Below are 13,456 nucleotides of genomic sequence, written 5' to 3' on the forward strand. Positions count from 1 at the left end.
GTGATAGGATCAGAAAAACACCACCAATCTTCTACAGGTAGCTTTAGCTGAACACTGTGCAGAGGTCGCACTACACTAACTGTAAATACTGTAGCTAATAGGACTAATAGGATCAGAAGAACACCAGCAATTTTCTTCAAATACTGTAACAACACCTGCCTGCCTGTCAGTAGGAAGATAATAACAGGAACGGATCTAGCTAAACTGAATACAGTATATATATATATATATATATATATATATATATATATATATACACAATACCTGGGATGCATATATATACACAATACACTGTAAGTGCAGCTAACTGACTGACTGTCCTGCCTAATCTATCTAACTTAAATCAAATGACACTGTCTCTCTGTCTCTGTCTCTCAACGCCAAAACACACTACACAGGGCCGACGTGCAGGCGGCCTTATATAGTGGGGGGAGTGTATTAAACCCCCTGAGCCATAATTGGCCAATGCCACCCTGGCTTTGGCCAATTACAGCTCTCTGTACAGATGGCACTGTGATTGGCCAAGCATGCGGGTCATAGTGCATGCTTGGCCAATCATCAGCCAGCAATGCCGCAGTGAATTATGGGCCGTGACGCGCCACCCGAATTTGGCACGAATGGCCCATATCGTTTGCAATTCGGCGAACGGTCAGACGATGTTCTAGTCGAACATGGGTTCGACTCGAACACGAAGCTCATCCCTACTTGTGTGAATGGAGGAATCAGTTCATTTTTTTTCGCTGGCTGAATGAAAAAAAGCTTCTGTCTAAGGCCATCTTAAAGTGGTTCTAAAGGCTCAATGTTTTTTACCTTCATGCATTCTATGCATGGAGGTAAAAAACCTTCAGTGTGCAGCTCCCCCCTCAGCCTCCCCTAACACTTACCTAAGCCCGATCTCAATCCAGCGATATGCATGAGAGCAGTGACTCTCCATCGGGTCTCTTCTTATTGGCTGAGATGCAGCAGGAGGAGCCATTAGCTCCCACTGCTGTCAATCACAGCCAGTGAGGAGGGGGGCAGGGCTGAGCCTTTGTCTCTGTGTCCTAGAGGCATGTGTCCAGAGCACTAAGGTGCCGTAGGTGGCGTTACTTGATGGCACATGACATCAGAAGGGGGCGGGGTCACCTGTTTATGACACTGGGTGGCCCCGGTATCAGCTATATAACAGCTGTCATTGCAAAGTAGAGGCTTCAGTCAGTGGGAGCTCCCCCCCCCCCTGTTTTTCAGTTTTTTATTTTCTATCGGGTCGTCGGATGCTGGGATCGAAGATGAATGGACACCATGGGACACTTTTTATTTTTTGATAAAGGACTTGTCCCGAATGGTCTACTGTCATTTTTAACATTCTAACACTTTTTTTGGTGAATGTGTAGGGGTACAATTTACCCGATACCCATTCACACAAGGGGGGGCTGGGATCTGGGGGTTCCCTTGTTAAAGGGGGCTTCCAGATTCCGATAAGCCCGCCGCCCGCACACCCCCACAACCACCGGGCAAGGGTTGTGGGGATGAGGCCCCTGTCCCCATCAACATGGGGACATGGTGTTTTGGGGGACCCCAAAGCATCCTCCACATGTTGAGGGCATGTGGCCTGGTATGGTTCAGGAGGGGGGGCACTCTCTCATCACCCCTTTTCCTGCGGCTTGCCAGGTTGCGTGCTCGCATAAGGGTCTGGTATGGATTTTGGGGGGGACCCTGATGCCATTTTTAAAAAAAAATTTGGCCCAGAGTTCCTCTTACTATCCATTCCAGACCCGAAGGGCCTGGTATGGATTTTGGGGGGACCCCACGCAATTTTTTTTTAAATTTGGCTGTGGGGTTCCCCTTAATAACCATACCAGACCCAAAGGGCCTGGTAATGGACTGGAGGGGGACTCATGCCGTTTTTATCAATGATTTTTATCTATATGGCTGGGATTCGATTATACATTACAGCCGCAAGCAGTTTTAAATGACTTTTTTTCCTTTAGAAATGTGATTTTGCTGTGGTACTGTTATAAACACAGGAAAGATGTGCTACTTTACAGGCATACTAAGGAGACTTCCCAGGCACGATATTAAAAAGAATATTTCATTTCTATTGTTTCACAAGCATTATTAAAATCACTGCACCCGGAAAAACTGCAGTTTTTAAAACTTTTTTTTGCATTGATACATGTCCCCTAGGGCAGGACCTGGGTCCCCAAACACTTTTTATGGTAATAGCTTGCATATAAGCCTTTAAAATTAGCACTTTTGGTTTTTCATGTTAGTGTCCTATAGACTTTAACAGCGTTTTGCGGCTTTCGAATTTGCCGCAAACGCTGCATATTCTTCGCTGTTCAGCGAACGGGTGAACACCCGATGTTTGAGTCGAAGTTACATTTGACTCGAACATCGGGCTCATCCCTATTCAACATGCTTTTTCTTCAGCAATGGAGTCTTGCGTGGTGAGCGTGCATACAGGCCATGGCAGTTGAGTGCATTACTTATTGTTTTCTTTGAAACAATTATACCTGCTAATTTCAGCTCTTTCTGAAGCTCTCCACAAGTGGTCCTTGGCTCTTTTGATAATTCTTTTCACTCTTTTGTCAGAAATCTTGCGAGGAGCACCTGGTCGTTTATGGTGAAATTATGTTCTTTCCACTTCCAGATTATGGCCCCAACAGTGCTCACCGGAACCTTAATAATGAGACACCTTTTTATAGGCCATCAGTTGAGACTGAACCAGCTGATATTAATTTGCACTGACAAGAGGCAGGATTGCTTACTAAGTACTGATAGATTTCAGCTGGTATCCTGGCTTTCCATGCCTTATTGCACCTCCCTTTTTTCATGAGTTCAATACTTGTTTCCCTGCGTCATTCCATTACACATAACTTCATTTCTGAACCTATTTGTTTTGGTTTCTTTATATGTATGGATTCTATGGGTTTTTACCAACATGTGGTGAAAATGTCATGTCAATAGCACCTTTAGAAATATATTTACCCAGAAAAATGGTGACGTGTTCTGTACTTTTTTTTTTTTTTTTAAGGTGGGAAAGTCATTAGAAATACTTTCAAGTAAATATTGCAGTATTAGCTCTAGGCATGGTCTTATGCAAAATATATCTTTCCTTGCAGGCAGGTGTAACTATGAACCAGTCAAGTACAAAGAGGATGGATGTTTATTAAAAATTTAATATGGTATAGCCTGACTAGAGTTAGCTCTCTGTATTTTCTGCAGAGTGCATTGATGAAGGGTCTGATTGAAAGTTGCATTACCTACATCATAAGTGGAAAATCATGTTTTAAACGACTAAAAGCTAACATCAGCTTGTTAAACTCCAGCCCTCACCATGCTGATTGTTGTATTGGGTTTGTATTATCAAAAGACTTGTAGTTTAACAAAAGTTACCTTTTTGCTCAAGTCTGAAAAATGATCATCACTGGGAGCACTCTATAAAATGAACATTGAATTCAAGCAAATTCAATTTCAAGAAAAGCAATTCATGCTTTAAAAAAAGAGCTGTACCACAAGAAAAAAAAAGCTTAAAAAATGACTGGGTAGTAGTTTGAAATGTAAGTGTTCTGCATGAAAAAAATAAATAAATTGCACTTTATCTATATTTTCTATTGAGTGAAGTCTGAGAAAAACAAAAAGGGGCTCTTTATAAAGGGTTAAATAGTTGTGCATTTCCCATTTTGATGTTTTTTTTTGACTGTTTTATACTTACCTATAAAAGCATGTTGCCGTTCTGCACTTTTCACATTCACCATTTATTTGTCAATGGTTTCTTAGCAGTGTTTGATGAACATTATCAAATACAATTATGATGTAGTATAAATAGTATATTGAAAAAACACAATCTGGGGGGGCAGGAGGCGGAGCCTAGCAGAGCAGACATGCATTGTTAGAGCTCCACACCGCTGAGGAGAGAAGAGAAGGACAAAGCGGAGCCTGCAGGCTCAAAAGGTATCCATTTGAACCTTTTTGCCCCAGGGAACAAACTGTGAAAGTTTGGGCAGGAAATATGGTACTGGGAGGAAACCGTGGCAGAAATAAAAATCACCTCACAAAGAGCTCACAGGCACTCACTGCAGCTGAAGCAGCTCCAGTCACCTCACAAGATACAGCATCAGGGCGCTCTCACAGACAGAAAATGTCACAGCAAGACTCTTCATTTGAGTCAGATACAGAACAAATCCTCTCACAAACTTCTCCACAAGCCTCCTCAGTATCCCCAGTAATATTATTACAATTTGAAAATATGCTTCATAAGGCTTTAAAACAAACCTCAGACCAAATAACAAAAAGCCTAACCAAAGAAATAAGAGAGCTGGGAAACCGCACCGCAGCTTTAGAAATAAAAATGGATGAAATTGAAATTACAACCCAAGAAAATATAACAGAATTGGAACAATTAAAAAAAGAGAATTTAATACTTCAAACTAAGCTCGAAGATTACGAAAATAGAGCCAGACGTTCAAACTTACGCATAAGGGGAATACCTGAAACTGTGACAGACCTGCAATCTACTATTACTGCTCTATTACAAGAACTAAAGCCAGATATCCCTACTGAACGTTTAGAACTGGACAGAGTACATAGAGCCCTCACAGCCAAAAAGAAAGATGGACCCCCACGTGATATAATCACAAAATTTCATTATTACAGAACGAAAGAACAAATACTAATTGCTGCAAGAGAAAAAAAGGAACTTAATTTTCAAGGACACAATTATCAAATTTTTGCTGACCTATCCCAACTTACTATTACTAAAAGACGATCCATGAAACCCCAACTAATGGAACTGCAACGCCACAACATTATGTATCAATGGGGCTTCCCCTTTTCAGTCAGATTTAACTACCAAGGTACAATTTACAGAAGCAGATCAGCAGATGAACTACAACAAACCCTTTTAAAATTAAATCTGACAGAACCCACAAGCAGCAACACCCCCACACGCAGAAGAATGGCATCTTCACCTTCAGGCAGCACCCAGAAAATTTCAGAACAAAATGGGAATCACCATTCTCACAAAAGAGGCCGTTATGCCACATCATCCATGGACCAAGAAGATTCAATGGACTGACATCCTAATTCCTGATATCTTTTCATTTATTATACTAAGAGATGGTTCTCTATAAAAAACCTATATTTATAACTGAATGTAACTGCATTCTGATAGTCACACACTGTGTGGGATCATGTTACATTCCAGTTATATTTCTTATTACTTCTGATTCATATAGCCTTAGAATATATAAGTGAAATAAGGAAATTCTTGTTCAGTTATATATTATCAGGTAATAACAATAGATTTATTACTTTTTAGGACAAATATGTTCAATAATCCAGAAGTAATGGAAGCTTTTTCTTTCTTTTCTTAAAACAAATATATTATTATCTAACTAGTTCCTAGAATTATGTTTTTGTTTATTCTAATCTGAAGCAATACAACCTCAATTTTATGAGTTAACATATCTAAACAGTTACGTATGAATAAAATATGTAATTGTTTACTCTAAAAGGGTTAAAATCCCAAAATAATTCAAACTATCTTCATCAATACCAAAGTTATTAACAGTATCTTTCTAACTGAATTATTTAGCCTAGGGCAAGACTAACCATATACAACCACCCTGGAATAAATAATTTCAACAAAAACTATATTCTGCACTCCAATTAATGAAACATCATTTTGATGTCTTTTGACATAGCACTTCTCTCCTGTAAGCGGAAGATCCGTGTACCCCCATTAGCCCTCCTCATTCTCCCAACCATATTATGTGGGAGTGTGACGAAGGCACTTATTCCCCTGAGAGAGATATTTATTCTCTTTCACGGGTAAATTGTGATTACTTGCAAAAAATAATTTATACAATGTATCATCTAATCTCGTATGTTTTTTGTTTACTCTTTACTCCAGAATTCACTGGTTTCTTTTCTATCTATTCATCTCTTCAGTCCACACAGGTTGATCTGCGCAGTCAGCTCTGCATAACAAAAAGTAAGTCAAAACTATTTGATCTATTGCCATGGCACCACTGAATATACTTTCCCTGAATGTTCAGGGAATAAATGTCCCTCAAAAAAGGACCAAAGCCTTCCGTACTTTCCATAACAAGAAGGCTCACATAGTATGCCTCCAAGAAACACACTTCACCAAAGATTCTACTCCAAAATATATTTCTCCTTTTTATCAACAAATTTACACGGCTTCTGCCTGTACCAAGCAAAGGGGAACTCTAATTGCATTTCACCGATCCACACCATTCACCTTATCATCAGAAATTAAAGACCCAGAAGGTAGATACTTGATACTCATGGGTTATATAATGGATACAGCAATCACGGTGATTTCCTACTACGCTCCTAACAAACAACCTACACCATTCCTCTCACATATATTACAAGTGATTAATACACACAAAATAGGAACAGTGATAATGTGTGGGGATTTGAACCAGGTCCTCCTCCCATTTCTAGATAAATCACCTTTTACACCATCCAAAATAACCTCTAGATTACCTTTTTCTCAACTTCTTTCCAAATACAATCTGGTAGATTCATGGAGAGAAAGTAACCCAATGAAAAAGAAATTCACTTATTTCTCGCACCCTCATCAAACCTTCACCAGAATAGATCATATTTTTCTAACAATAGGAATGATACCAGAAATTATTGCATCAGATATAATTCCGATTCCGTGGTCTGACCATAATGCAGTATACACTACTATAGCCTCAGCCATACCAAAAGCGCATGACCCAACGTGGTACTTACCGGACATAATGCTCAAACACCCACTACATCAGATGGCCATTGAACAAGCTTTAAAGGAATACATATCAATTAATAATACAACAGACATCTCCCCAATAACACTGTGGGAAGCTCATAAGCCTGTCTTGCGTGGTACAATACAAAGACAAATGGCACTATTTAAACGGGAACGCAAAAATCTAGCAAAAAAACTAGAACTCAATTTTAATGCAGCCTACATATCATTCCAAGATAATCCATCTCAGAGTACAAAATCTCATCTGGAAAAATCTAGATTGGAATACGATCTATTTCTCACGGAGTCAGTTGATAAATCCCTCAAACGCTCCAAACACAATTTCTACATGAATACAAACAAACCAGGTACATATTTGGCTCGGGCATTAAATTCAACTAACAAATCTTTCAAACCAATACGTTTGAAATTATCAAAAAATGTTTACACTTGTAATCCAGTTAAAATAGTCCATAAATTTCACTCACATCTCGCAACTTTATACAAGACAAACAATGAATTTAATCCTACAGAGGCTGAATCCTTCTTCTCAAAAATAACCTTACCTGAGTTATCTCAAAATCAAAAAAGCAGTTTGGATGAGCCTATAACTATAGATGAAGTTGCTAACGCCATAAAAGACCTAAAACTTAATAAAAGACCAGGCCCAGACGGCTACTCGGCTTTATACTATAAAACATTCTCAAAAATACTCTCTCCCATTCTCACTGAAACTTTTAACAAACTTCTAGATGGACATTCTTTTCGGCAAGAAACACTAATGGCAATTGTTAGTATGATCCCAAAACCCCTTTCTGATGATACTTCCTGTGTGAATTATCGGCCTATCTCTCTGTTAAACCTCGATATTAAATTATTAGCAAAAATAATAGCAAAACGCCTCAATAGCATTATAGGAAAATTAATACATAGAGATCAAGTAGGCTTCATGCCAAATAGACAGGCAGGCGATAATATACGCAGGGCAGTGTTATTGGCACATATTGCTAAAAAACGGAAAATCCCTTTATGTTTTCTGTCTCTCGATATTAAGAGGGCATTTGACACAGTATCCTGGCAATATATGCAATATTCATTACAAAAATGGGGTTTTGGACCCCACTTTTTAACATGGATCAAAGCATTATATAATAAACCCAAAGCCTATATAAAATATGCTGGATACAAATCTGAAGCCTTTAATATCGAAAGAGGTACCCGACAGTGTTGCCCATTATCTCCCTTATTATTTGCCCTTATACTCGAACCCATGGCCCAATACATCAGAACAAACCAAACTATAACTGGCATTGAAGTAGGAGGTATTACACACAAATTATGTATATTTGCAGACGATATATTACTTTTTCTATCATCACCACAGGTCTCTGGTCCTAACTTAATACCAGCTCTTGATGGGTTTGCAGCCCTATCCGGCCTTATGATTAATCCTAAGAAATGCCTAGTGCTTAATATTTCACTCACAAACATGGAATTGATCCCGGCTAGGGCTGCACTCCCATTCACATGGGCAGAAAAATCAATCCCATATCTTGGAATTCATTTAACAGCATCTCATTCTGACTTATTCTCAACCAATTATCCTCCTGTATTAAGACAGATCACAAATCTAATAAAACAATGGTCGCAACTTCCTTTATCCTGGATAGGGAAGATTAATGCAATCAAAATGACTATTCTACCCAAATTGCTTTATCTATTCAGAGTCCTCCCTATTCCAATTCCTTCCTATTTTTTGAGAATAGTACAAAAAAGAGCAACTTCGTTTATATGGGGCTCTTCTAAACCACGTATACCTATACACACACTACATCTTCCCAAAAATAAAGGAGGCCTGGGATACCCTAATTTTACTAACTACTACAGAGCAGCACATTTGGCCAGTCTGTCCAAATACCATGCAAAACAGGAAATCCCATTATGGGTATTTATAGAGGCTTCAGAAAATGACCCTCTATTAATATCAAATTTATTATGGCTTGATCCTAAAGACCGCTTTAAAATTCATAATCCCATAACTAAACACTTCTTATCTCTCTGGGATAAACTAAAAACCAAATATCAGTTACAATCTCCACACAATCCTCTCCTTTCTTTTATCAGAAATCCGGCCTTTTATCCGGCATGGATCTACCCAAATTCTTTTAAAGCTTGGACAACATCAGGCATTCAGACACTAAATGACTTCATAGCATCTAAATCATTCCTTTCATTCCCATCGCTTAGAGAAAAATATGATCTACAAAACTCTGAGATATTTAGATATCTCCAAATCAAAAATTTCTATACACCATTCCTAAAGGGGGATACACCATTATCCATTTTTGAATCAATCTGTACAAAAGATCCATTTGCTAAAGGTACAATTTCATCACTTTATAATCAATTATATGGAGTAGCAAATCTTAATAGACCCTCTTACGTTCAGAGGTGGGAGGAGGACCTGGGACGAACTTTAGAAGACACGGACTGGTCTAACATATGGCTCACATCTAAGTCATCTTCACCCAACATCTTAGCACTGGAGACAAATTATAAAGTCCTAACTCGCTGGTACCTTGTACCCGCTAGAGTGGCAAAATATTCACCTAATACCTCAGCTCTTTGTTTTCGAGGATGCCCAGAAATAGGCACATATTTACACATATGGTGGACGTGCCCAGTAATCCAAACCTTCTGGAAGGAAGTCTTCGTGATTGCATCTAACATATTTAAAAAAATAATACAACCAGATCCATATTTAACTTTGCTTAATCTAAAACCGGAATGGTTAACACTCTCTCAATTCAAACTTATGATCCAACTAATAACGGCTGCAAAACAAACAGTGGCCAAGGCATGGAAATCTCCTACATTGGTACTAGCAGAAACAATTCACAGAATGAATAATACAATGTCCCATGCTAAGATGGTAGCCATCGATCAAAATCAAATTCCAAAATTTGAAAAACTTTGGCATCCTTGGATAAAACAACAGTTCCTGTCAAACTTCAATGACTCTGTCCTGTTGCCATGGCAACAGATTAAATGACTTACAGAGACACCCATTCTAAGGCTTCAAAGAGAACTAAAAAGAATAATAAACTGACGAGCGGGACAACCTTGTGGACCATACCTCTACCTTTCAACCCTTTTTCTTCTTTCTCTTTCCTTTTCTCCACCTTACGATTAAAGCTCATTATCAGAATTTATTTGACCTATATACACTCTACTTGTAAACAATATGTATAGTAGGTATAAATCATTTAAATACCTACAAAAGTAACTAAGGAAATGATATATATCTTTAATTTAGGTTTACGTGAACCCAATGTTTAATATTTGAAATTTCATGATATTTACCTATATAAACCCTACTGTAAAACAATGAGCTTACTTTATAGATCCTTGTAAACTTGCTTTATGTATCTTTATAACATTGTATACTCAATAAACTTCTTTTGACAAGGAAAAAACACAATCTGCACATTGATAGTGGTCTACATATTCACGTGTAATGCACCCTTTCCTTCTGTCTATTTGTTTTAGACTTGCAGCTATGTTTGCTATTGTTTAAAATACAAGCCTTTTTTTTATAAATGTTCCAAGACCAGTTCACTGTTTTCCCAGTACATAGGTTAGCCATAAGATCCTTCATAAAGTTGCATTCAAGAAAATAGTGTACAAATGACAGTACACTACTTCTTTACAAATATAAATAGACCCATAGTTTTGAGAAAAGGTAAGCAGACAAATTGCTCCAATTAAAGTGTTTGTTACCCTAAAAAAAAAAAAAAAAGGATCCTGTTCCCTTAAAGCATTTTACACAGCACAGTGCCTGTGCTCATCTTAGTTTCATAAACCTGATGATTGCAGCTCATCCCACATCATTAGCGGTGTATGAAACTGAGATGATCAGTGGAGAACATTTTCTCCACTGATCATCTCAGCACACAGAGAATCTGTCATTGACAGAAACGGCCAGTTTATGAAGGTGTGATCTCTGCACCTCACTGGTGATCTCTGTCGGAATTCTCCCTCCACCTTCTGTTTGAGGATGCTCCACAGATGCTCAATAGGGTTTAGGTCTGGAGACATGCTTGTCCAGTCAATCACCTTTACCCTCAGCTTCTTTAGCAAGACAGAGGTCGTCTTGGAGATTTGTTTGGGGTCGTTATCATGTTGGAATACTGCCCTGCGGCCCAGTCTCCAAAGGGAGGGGATCATGCTCTGCTTCAGTATGTCACAGTACATGTTGGCATTCATGGTTCCCTCAATGAACTGTAGCTCCCAAGTGCCGGCAGCACTCATGCAGCCCCAGACCATGACCCTCCCACCACCATGCTTGACTGTAGGCAAGACACACTTGTCTTTGTACTCCTCACCTGGTTGCCGCCCCACATGCTTGACACCATCTGAACCAAATAAGTTTATCTTGGTCTCATCAGATCACAGGACATAGTTCCAGTAATCCATGTCCTTAGTCTGCTTGTCTTCAGCAAACTGTTTGTGGGCTTTCTTGTGCATCATCTTTAGAAGAGGCTTCCTTCTGGGATGACAGCCATGCAGACCAATTTGATGCAGTGTGTGGCGTATGGTCTGAGCACTGACAGGCTGACCCCCCACCCCTTCAACCTTTGCAGCAATGCTGGCAGCACTCATACGTCTATTTCCCAAAGACAACCTCTGGATATGATGCTGAGCATGTGCACTGAACTTCTTTGGTTGACCATGGTGAGGCCTGTTCTGAGTGGAACCTGTCCTGGTAAACTGCTGTATGGTCTTGGGCACTGTGCTGCAGCTCAGTTTCAGGTTCTTGGCAATATAGTTATTGCCAAGTTAATTATAGTCTAGCCCATCTTTATGTAGAGCAACAATTCTTTTTAGATCCTCAGAGAGTTTTTTGCCATTAGGTGGACACTTCCAGTGTCCAGTATGAGAGAGTGAGAGCGATAACACCAAATTTAACACACCTGCTCCCCATTCACACCTGAGACCTTGTAACACTAACGAGTCACATGACACCGGAGAGGGAAAATGGCTAATTGGGCCCAATTTGGACATTTTCACTTAGGGGTGTACTCACTTGTGTTGCCAACAGTTTAGACATTAATGGCTGTGTGTTGAGTTATTTTGAGGGGACAGCAAACTGACACTGTTACATTGTAGCAAAGTGTAATTTCTTCAGTGTTGTCACATGAAAAGATATAATAAAATATTTGCAAAAATGTGAGGGGTGTACTCACTTTTGTGAGATACTGTATATATATTTTGTGTATGGGGAATTTACCTTTATTATTTTATTACTATGAGGTGGGCCGTCTCCTCTGAGAATACCCGTGTACTCAGCAGTGGCAATTCACCGCTGCTTAATAAATGGACACCAGAGTGTTTCACAGATTTCCTGGTACAGTAATCTCGCTATGTCTCGCCAAGATTACAGTAACAGGAGGCATTCTACACTGTTTATAAACGGATATTTTCCGCTGCTTAATAAACGGAAACACCTTAGTTGAGACAAAATACAATTTTTGCATTGTGTAAAAACGTAATCATTGGTATAAGGCATACTCTGAGCTGCATTTACCTACACATTATCCTTTTCATAAAATACCTCCAAACTAAACCCACTCCTGCTATCATGAGTCATGAAATATAAAATTGTAATTTGGATAGGTAATCAAACCTATTATATGTAAAAATATATTTTAGAATTAATAGTAGAATTAATCTACAAATGCATTTGTTTTGTAGTGTCTCTTCCATATTCCTTTCAGCATCTCTTCTCTCCAGTGTAGGAAGCGATATACAGAGATAAGCATTACATAAACCTATCTTCCATTGCAGCTTCTGGCTACTGTTGTATGCTTAGAGCACCATAGAGATTCTCTAACCCTTTCTGCAGACTGCAGGTGGCAGCAAGGGTTGTTTTAAAGCTAAACAGGCAGATAAAATGCACCAATTAGTGTAGTTATACATATATTAAAAGATAATTTAATGTGATTGTAAAAACAAGTACCTAAATTTGACTTGGAATAACTCTTTGGCATTCCCTTGAAAGGCAGGGCCAAGAATTGGGATGCAGGATCAGTATTCAAGGCCTAACAGGTCTGCTGTAGTGCTCTTTTGAAAATTAACTTTTTAGGAGGTGCAAGCAGAATGAGCAGAGAGATGGTTTACTTGTTTGTTACCTTTCCTTTACTATCTATTCACAGGCTGGGAGTGAGGTGACTTAGCTGTATTACTTAATTGCAGTATAGAAAAGTCAGGTCACCAAACTAGGTCTTCTGTCTTTCTCTGTAAATTTCAAGAATAAAGGGACCGATATACAACTCCTTTGGTAGATAAAACAGCCGCCAAAAAATGTGTACAAAAACACAGGGGTTAATTTACTAAAACTGGAGCGTGCAAAATCTGGAGCAGCTCTGCATAGAAACCAATCAGCTTTCCAGGATTTTTTTTGTCGAAGCTCAGTCCTAGTAAATCAACCCACTGTTAGCTGTTTGCCTGGAGTTTAGTTTGAGGTAATCTACTATGTTATTAGAGTACCCCCTTCTAGGAGATAAGCAGTGTTTCCCTATTCCTATAATCCCTGATGGTGAATTGGTCCTCCAGCATCTTCTCAGGAAGGTGTACAGCAGTGGTTCTCAACTTCTGCCTTAGGACCCACTAACAGGCCAGGTTTGCAAGATAACTGAAATGCATCAC

The sequence above is a fragment of the Aquarana catesbeiana genome, linkage group LG05, assembly GCF_042186555.1.
Source record: "Aquarana catesbeiana isolate 2022-GZ linkage group LG05, ASM4218655v1, whole genome shotgun sequence".
Lineage (NCBI taxonomy): Eukaryota > Metazoa > Chordata > Amphibia > Anura > Ranidae > Aquarana > Aquarana catesbeiana.